Here is a 7,326-nt window from a genome sequence, read left to right on the forward strand (position 1 = left end):
ATGGGCTAATGCCCGAAACGTCGATTCTCCTGTTGCCTAGATGCTGCCTGACCTGCTGCGCTTTTCCAGCAACACATTTCCATCTCTGATCTCCAGCATCTGCAGACCTCACTTTCTCCTCAAAGATTTCAACCTACTGCGAATCCTCTTACAAGGATGCCTTCCTTGAAGGAGCTCTCTTTCTCCCTCTACAAAGGTTTCAGTGAGTCCCTCTCTCACTGCACCCCCCAGGTCATCTCCTCTGCACAGAAGCTCTTCAGACCTCTTTCCGACGCCCCTCCCCCAAGTCCCTCCTCCCTATCTTTTATCTTAGCCTGCTGGACCAACTTTCCTCATTCCTGAAGAAGGGCTAATGCCCGAAACGTCGATTCTCCTGTTCCCTAGATGCTGCCTGACCTGCTGCGCTTTTCCAGCAACACATTTCCATCTCTGATCTCCAGCATCTGCAGACCTCACTTTCTCCTCCGGCACGAGTATTGGAGCCAAGCCTGACTTTGCCCCTTGACTTCTCCCCATTAGTTTTGTCCGGACAGCATCCTGACTTACATTAGGTGGAGCCAGTGCCACTGAATTTAGCTAACCAGGCAACAACAGCACCTTGCATTTTTGTAGCATTTCTAATATCTTCAAACACCCCAAAGTGCTCGAAGGAGCATTATCGGGACAAAACTTACTTTATCAAAGAGACATGGTACTAAAGTGTGTTGTGAAAGAGGAGAGATAGGGCAGAGGTTTTAAAGGGGGGAATTCCAGAACATATGGCCTCAGCCGCCACGAATGGTGGAGGAAAGGAAATTGGGGATGCCCGAGAGACCAGGATAAGGTCAGTACAAAGACCTGGATTGAAGCAGTGGGCAGCACAGCTGACATCACCACAAGCTGCTGTGTTAAACAGGAGACACAGCATGTTGAGTAAATATCCTGCCCTATCTGACCCCAGGCCCCAAGAGCTGTGGAGGAGGGTGGGGGGGGGTGCAAGACAAACATCAGCAAGGACATGTGCTTCCTATTGCAATCCAGGTTTAAGGTGCGTTTTGTGGTGATCAGGTGAACACCTGAGGAGCCTGGGTTACATTGCCCTTTGTGTCCAATAGCTCACTCATTGTGCTCCTTTTAGAACCTCCCACCTGTGCAAACTAGTCATGCAACTCTGTACAAAAGGGTTGGTGATGGTGTGGGGTGGGACTGTCACAGTTATTAAAGGCATTTGGAGACAGGCAAGTACATTATGGATTAGAGGTCACCCCTCATCCTTGACAAGGGAGAACACGAGGTTGCTGGAGGATGGAGAGCTGTATTTCAGTGCCTTTGTCATCCAAATATTGCTGCCTTCCTTTACTCGTAATTCTCACTGGGCCTTGTTCATCCATCACTTCCATCCTTGCTAGCCTGCACTGGCTCTCCCATCCAGCATTTTAGAGTCCTGTTCTTTGTGTTTAAGGACCCCTCACTATATCTCCCCTGTTATCTCCTCCAGCCCAAGACTCATGCCATATTTCCCATTTCTAACTGAAGTAACTCCACAGAGGCTGGTATCTCATCCCAAAGTCACCCTTCTATTGATACATAGAGAGTCCTTGACTCTGGTACAGCCTCTTCAGAGCCGGCTCTGAGTGAACAGAGCCTCGGACTCTTCTGTTTATTTATTTTTTTGAATTTCTTGTATTATTTTATTAAACAAATTACAAAAACAGTTTACAACAAACAGTTACATTTACAGCTGCATACAAGAGACAGCAATTTTACAAGGGAGAGGAGCAGCAAAGCCAGGCCCCAAACCCTACTCTTCTGTTTATATCTGTCAGCCAGGGCTCCCTGATTGAACCAGGTTAACAGCCTCAATCAGGAAACTCCGATGTCCACCTGGCTAACCTCATTCCAATCACTATAGTAACCTCATAGGCATCCCTGATTTTAATGATAATTAATAGTTATACTTTCAATACAAGGGGGCATATTTTTAAGGTGAGAGGAGAAAGATTTACAAAAAGATGGGGGCAATTTTTTTTACGCTGAGTGGTTCATGTGTGGAATGAACTTGCAAAGGAAATGGTGGTTGTCAGTACAGTTACAACGTTTAATAGACATTTGAATAATGAATAGGGAAGGTGTGGAGGGATATGGGTCAAATGTCGGGATGTGGCACGGTTTTGTTTGGGATTATGGTTGGCGTGGACTGATAAGAGTCTGATTCCGTGTTGTATGACTAAGTCCACCATTTATTGCCGTGCTTTCTACTGCTGAGGCTCAGAACCCCAAACCGTGTCTCCTGCTCGCTGCCTCTCTCGATGTCTTCCTAAACGTCTAACTTTCTGACCCGAGGCTTTCAAGTGATCTGCCCGTGTAGTTCTTCCTGTAATTCACCATCAGATTTGGTTTGTTAACTAACACTCCTGTGGATCAACATGGGGCGCTCTACAGTTGTGAAGGTGCTATGTATGTGCAAGCTGTTGTTAACTTGCGGAGGACAAAAGGTCGGCTGGAGGTCAGAGTAGAGGGCTGGACTGCCTCTGTATTAAGATAATTCATGAGTAACCTGGCATCTTAAAAGCAGACATCAGCCATTATCTCTGTGCCTGCAGCCAAGTAGCGGCCAGAACAATGCTAATTTGTTGGCGTCATTGTGATTGGTGCAGAATCTAATAGCGGGATTAGGAGTGAGCAGGTGCCTGACTTGTTTTGTAATCCAATCACTGCTCTCTTAATACCTGACAATATTTTTGACCCTTTGTGTGCTTTGACCCTGAGTTAAGCCGTCTGCTGGCTACAGCAAAAGATACAGACGCAAGTCCTTTCCTTGTTGTGGAACTTAAGCACCATCATTGTGTCTCATGGGGCAGGCTTTTTACAGACTGAGAGACAGCCACTTTGGTGAGTTCATGACAACAGTACTCATGATCAGCTGAACGTGTTCAGGGTCCCTTCCCGCACATTCGAGCCCCCATGTGTGCGTTGTGAACACACTTACATTTTATCACAACCCTAGTCCGGCTGCTGTTACAAATATGGGGGTTGATTTGTTTCTTTTTCACAAAGGCAAAAAAAAAATCTGGAGTTATTTCAATCAATTTGTTCAGATAAGCTGTGACTTGCAGGTGGGACTTCAGTCTGGGTCTGCTGGCTCAGAGACAGGGACACTACCCACTGAGACACAAGCGCCCAGTAGCAAACTGTTTAATTTCCTAAACTGATCAGGTAGGTTTTGTAGCTTGAGCATCATCAACGTCTGAGGAATTTCAGTGTGAAGATAATGGTTAATCCTTTAACCAGAAATAAAAAAACAAAGTGCTGGGAAACCTTGGCAGGTCTGTGGAGAGAGAGAAAAACAGCAGAGTGCTACACAATACTCGTCGTCTTTGACAGATGAGAGTCAGGTTGGACCCAGCAAAAACTCTGTTTTCCTTTCTCTGGCGATGCTGAGCTTCTCCAGCACTTTCTGATTTGGTTTCAAATTTCTAGCACCCACAGTATTTTGCTTTTTGATCTTTTTTAAGCAGGTTTCTTTGCCATGGTATCACATTGACAGGTTTTCCCCCCCCCTCCGGTTGGGTTACATGATTGTATATTGGCTCACCCCACTGCCCAGCAGTAAATGAAATAGTGTTTGAATGGTGTTTGAGGTTCTGCAGCCCACTCATGGTTTCTTCCTGAAGACACTACAACCGTCTTGTGCACCAAGCAGTCAAGTTTATCTGCAGTACTTGAATAAAGGAGAAATCAGTAAAGGTGCCAAGCTGGACCAGTGAAAAAAATAACCAAAGAACTGCAGATGCTGGAAATCAGAATCATACAGAAGTTGCTGGAAGAACTCAGCAGGTCTGGTACTATCTGTGGAGTGAAATAAAAGTTAACTTATCAAGTCCAGTGACTCTTTCTCAGAAGTAGTGATAGCTAGGAAAATGTTATTTTGTTTATACAGAAGATGGGGTAAGAGGAGGGGGTACAGTCTGAAGAGAGCGGGGAACAGTTGGACAGACAAAGGAGTGGATAGCGATCAGGCTAGGAGAATGAACGGCTGTCAATGGGGACTGTTAGTAGCTAACAGTGGATTGTGTGTAATGGCATACCATGTGATAACAAAGTCTGGTGTGTGGGTGTAGGGGTGAGGACAGGGGTGAAGCTCAAGCCCTCAAATTGTTGAACTCGATGTTGAGTCCAGAAGACTGTAGCGTTCCCAAGCTGAAAATTAGGTGGTGTTCTTCCAGCTTGCGCTGAGCTGCACTGGAGCACTGCAGCAGGCCTGAGACAGAGATGTTGCACAGGAACAGCATTGTGTGTTGAAGTGGCAGCCAACTAGAAGCTCAGGTCTCTTTTACAGGCAGACCATAGGTGTTCTGCAAAGCAAGCACCCAGTCTCTGCTTTTTTTCATACATGTGTAATTTAGTTCTCACCTCAAAGTTTTACTTTCTGCCTTGAATTCATACTTTTGATTTTGCACTGCTCTAATAGCAACAAGTCACTCCAGTTAGGAAGGAGTTAGCTGGATCACAAGGGTATTTGGTGCTTAAAAGTGTACTACAGCGCCACTACTGACAGAACACTGTAGGTACAGTGTGACACATTGTCATACACACTTCTCACTTATTGTGGTAATGGATATTGCCAACCAATCTAGTCCCACTCGCCAAAACCCGGCCCATATCCCTCCAAACCCTTCCTATTCATATACCCATCCAGATACCTTTTAAATGTTCCAATTGTACCAGCCTCCACCACTTCCTCTGGCAGCTCATTCCATACACTTACCACCCTCTGTATGAAAACTTTGCCCCTTAGGTCCCTTTTATATCTTTCTCCTCTTGCCTTAAACCTATACTCTCTACTTCTGGACTCCCCTACCCCAGAAAAGACCTTCTCTGTTTACCTTATCCATGCCCCTCATGATTTTATAAACCTCTGAGGTCACTCCTCAGCCTCCGATGCTCCAGGGAAAACAAACCCTGGCCTATTCAACCTCTCCCTACAGCTCAAATCCTCCAACCTTGACAACATCCTTGTAAATCTTTTCTGAACCCTTTCAAGTTTCACAACATCCTTCCTATAGGAAGGAGACCAGAATTGCACGCAATATTCCAAAAGTGACCTAACCAACGAGCTGCACAGCCACAACATGACGTCCAACTCCTATACTCAATACTCTGACCAATAAAGTAAGATTGTGACAGGCATTTTGTGGTCAGACATGAGGTTGTTAGTATGTTACAGATGCCTACTAATGAGTTGACTAAATTCCTGTTGCTTTCCATGAATTAATTGCAATAATTTATTTGGTATGTGATCAACAAAATTTGTCATTCAGGTAGTTCTCATGTTAAGCATGTTTCAGCAGCGCAATTTGGCTATAACGTCGCTGATGAATTAGGGAACAATATTTTTGAGAACACTTACCGCTGTTTGCAATAGCGCGATTCCAGCAGCGATAGTTTCTCAAGCCTTGTTCTGTGCATGCGCCAATGACAGTTCTCATCAGAGTATGAGAGAGGTACGGTATTATACAGTGAGCATCATCTCAAAAATTAAACTAATGGATGTTCATTGCTTTCCCTCTAAGACAAGAATATTCTTGTATAATTCCTGTATAAATCCTGTATAATTCCTGCAGGAAGGGCTTATGCCCAAAATGTCGATTCTCCAGCTCCTCGGATGCTGCCTGACCTGCTGTGCTTTTCCAGCAACACACTCTCAACTCTGATCTGCAGTCCTCACTTCCTCCTAATTACTGCAGGACTACATAACTTTTATACATAAAATTTGCCTTTCTAATTTGTTCTTGTACCTACGTATCACACAATCTAAACCAACCCCCCAAGACTATTGACCGCAGCCATCCACTTCTACAACCACAACTGCACCTGAAGGTGGTGATGATGCTGACCCTCTATCCCTACATTAACAATAATTTTTCAATGTAATGTGTTAAATTTACTTTTGTTTCATGAATAAATATGATTTGAGCCTTCATTCGGGCTGTGTTATACGTTGTGTTAGGCGTTTGGGTGATTTCTGAGCGATCGTGAGTGATTTGTTTTGCTGGTCTGCTCCTAACCCTGCTTTTTCCATAGGCCCCGTTATTTTTATTAAGTGAGGTTTTGCTAATGCAGCTACAGCGTTATAGGAGAACTACCTGTACGCTGATTTGACTATTGAAGCTTCGTTGTGTTTTGACGTGGAGGAAATCAGAAAAAAGTAAGTTGAAACAATCAAGCCTTTTTCAAATTTTATATTCCTGCTGAATTGGCGTTAACATCTGATCCCTCACAACTTCAGGGTGGCATAGAGTTGTACAGCATGGAATTAGACCCTTTGCTCAACTCATCCATGCTGACCAGATATCCTAAATTAATCTAGTCCCATTTGCCAGCATTTGGCCAATTTCCCTCCAAACCCTTCCTATTCATATATCCATCCAGATGTTGTAATTGTACCAGCCTCCACCACTTTTTCTAGCAGCTCATTCCATGCCCACACCACCCTCTGTGTGAAAAGATTGACCCTTAGGTCCGTTTTAAATCTTTTCCCTCTCGCCTTAAACCCATGCCGCTAGTTTTGGGCACCCCTACCCTGGAAAAAAGACCTTTGTTATTCACCCTATCCATGCCCCTGATGATTTTATGAAGTTCCATAAAGTCACCCCTCAGCCTTCGGCGCTCCAGAGGAAATAGCCCCAGCCTATTCAGCCAATCCTGGCAACATCCTTGTAAATCGTTTCTGAACCTTGTCAAGTTTCACAACATCCTTCCTATAGCAGGGAGATCAGAATTGTGGTTAGCCCTCTATTCCGGTAGAGGGCTAACCACAAAGAACTTGACAGCCACTGGAGTATGCTTCTAAAGGTTGACTGCTGTTTGTAATGTTAGAATCATAAGCAGCTACTTAGTACACAGCAAGATCCAACAAGCAGAGGTATGGAAGACAGCCTGATGTACTGGTATCAGTTGACCCAGGATGCAGTGAAAATGCTCCTGCTTTTATTTAAAGCAGTACCTTGAGATATTTTCCAATCACCTGAGAGGGCAGAGGGAGACCTCAGTTTCACATCTCAGCTGAGAGATAGCGCCTTTGAAAGCACAGCACTCCCTCAGTGCTGCATCGGAGTGCCAGCCAGGATTCTGTGATTGGGTCAGTGGAAATGAGTGTATGACCTTTGACTGAGAGGTGGGAGGGTAAAAACAATGACTGCAGATGCTGGAAACCAGATTCTGGATTAGTGGTGCTGGAAGAGCACAGCAGTTCAGGCAGCATCAGAGGAGCAGTAAAATCGATGTTTTGGGCAAAAGCCCTTCAGGAATACAGGCAGAGAGCCTGAAGCGTGGAGAGATAAGTGA

The 7,326-nt window shown here is 44.8% G+C and overlaps 1 protein-coding gene across 5 annotated transcripts in view; it reads left to right on the forward strand.

Moving 5' to 3' along the window:
* LOC122554615 (retinoic acid receptor RXR-gamma-A-like) overlaps positions 1-7,326 on the forward strand; it is a 168,716-nt gene that overhangs the window by 81,675 nt on the left and 79,715 nt on the right. The window contains exon 1 of one of the 5 annotated variants that reach the window (XM_043699927.1): positions 6,111-6,187. The exons of the other annotated variants lie outside the window; for them this stretch is intronic. The gene's annotated coding sequence lies outside the window, so the exon portion shown is untranslated. Of the gene's footprint in view, positions 1-6,110; positions 6,188-7,326 lie in introns of those variants that run through there. 5 annotated transcript variants of the gene reach the window in all.

This window comes from Chiloscyllium plagiosum, chromosome 11, assembly GCF_004010195.1.
Source record: "Chiloscyllium plagiosum isolate BGI_BamShark_2017 chromosome 11, ASM401019v2, whole genome shotgun sequence".
In the NCBI taxonomy this organism is placed as follows: Eukaryota; Metazoa; Chordata; class Chondrichthyes; order Orectolobiformes; family Hemiscylliidae; genus Chiloscyllium; species Chiloscyllium plagiosum.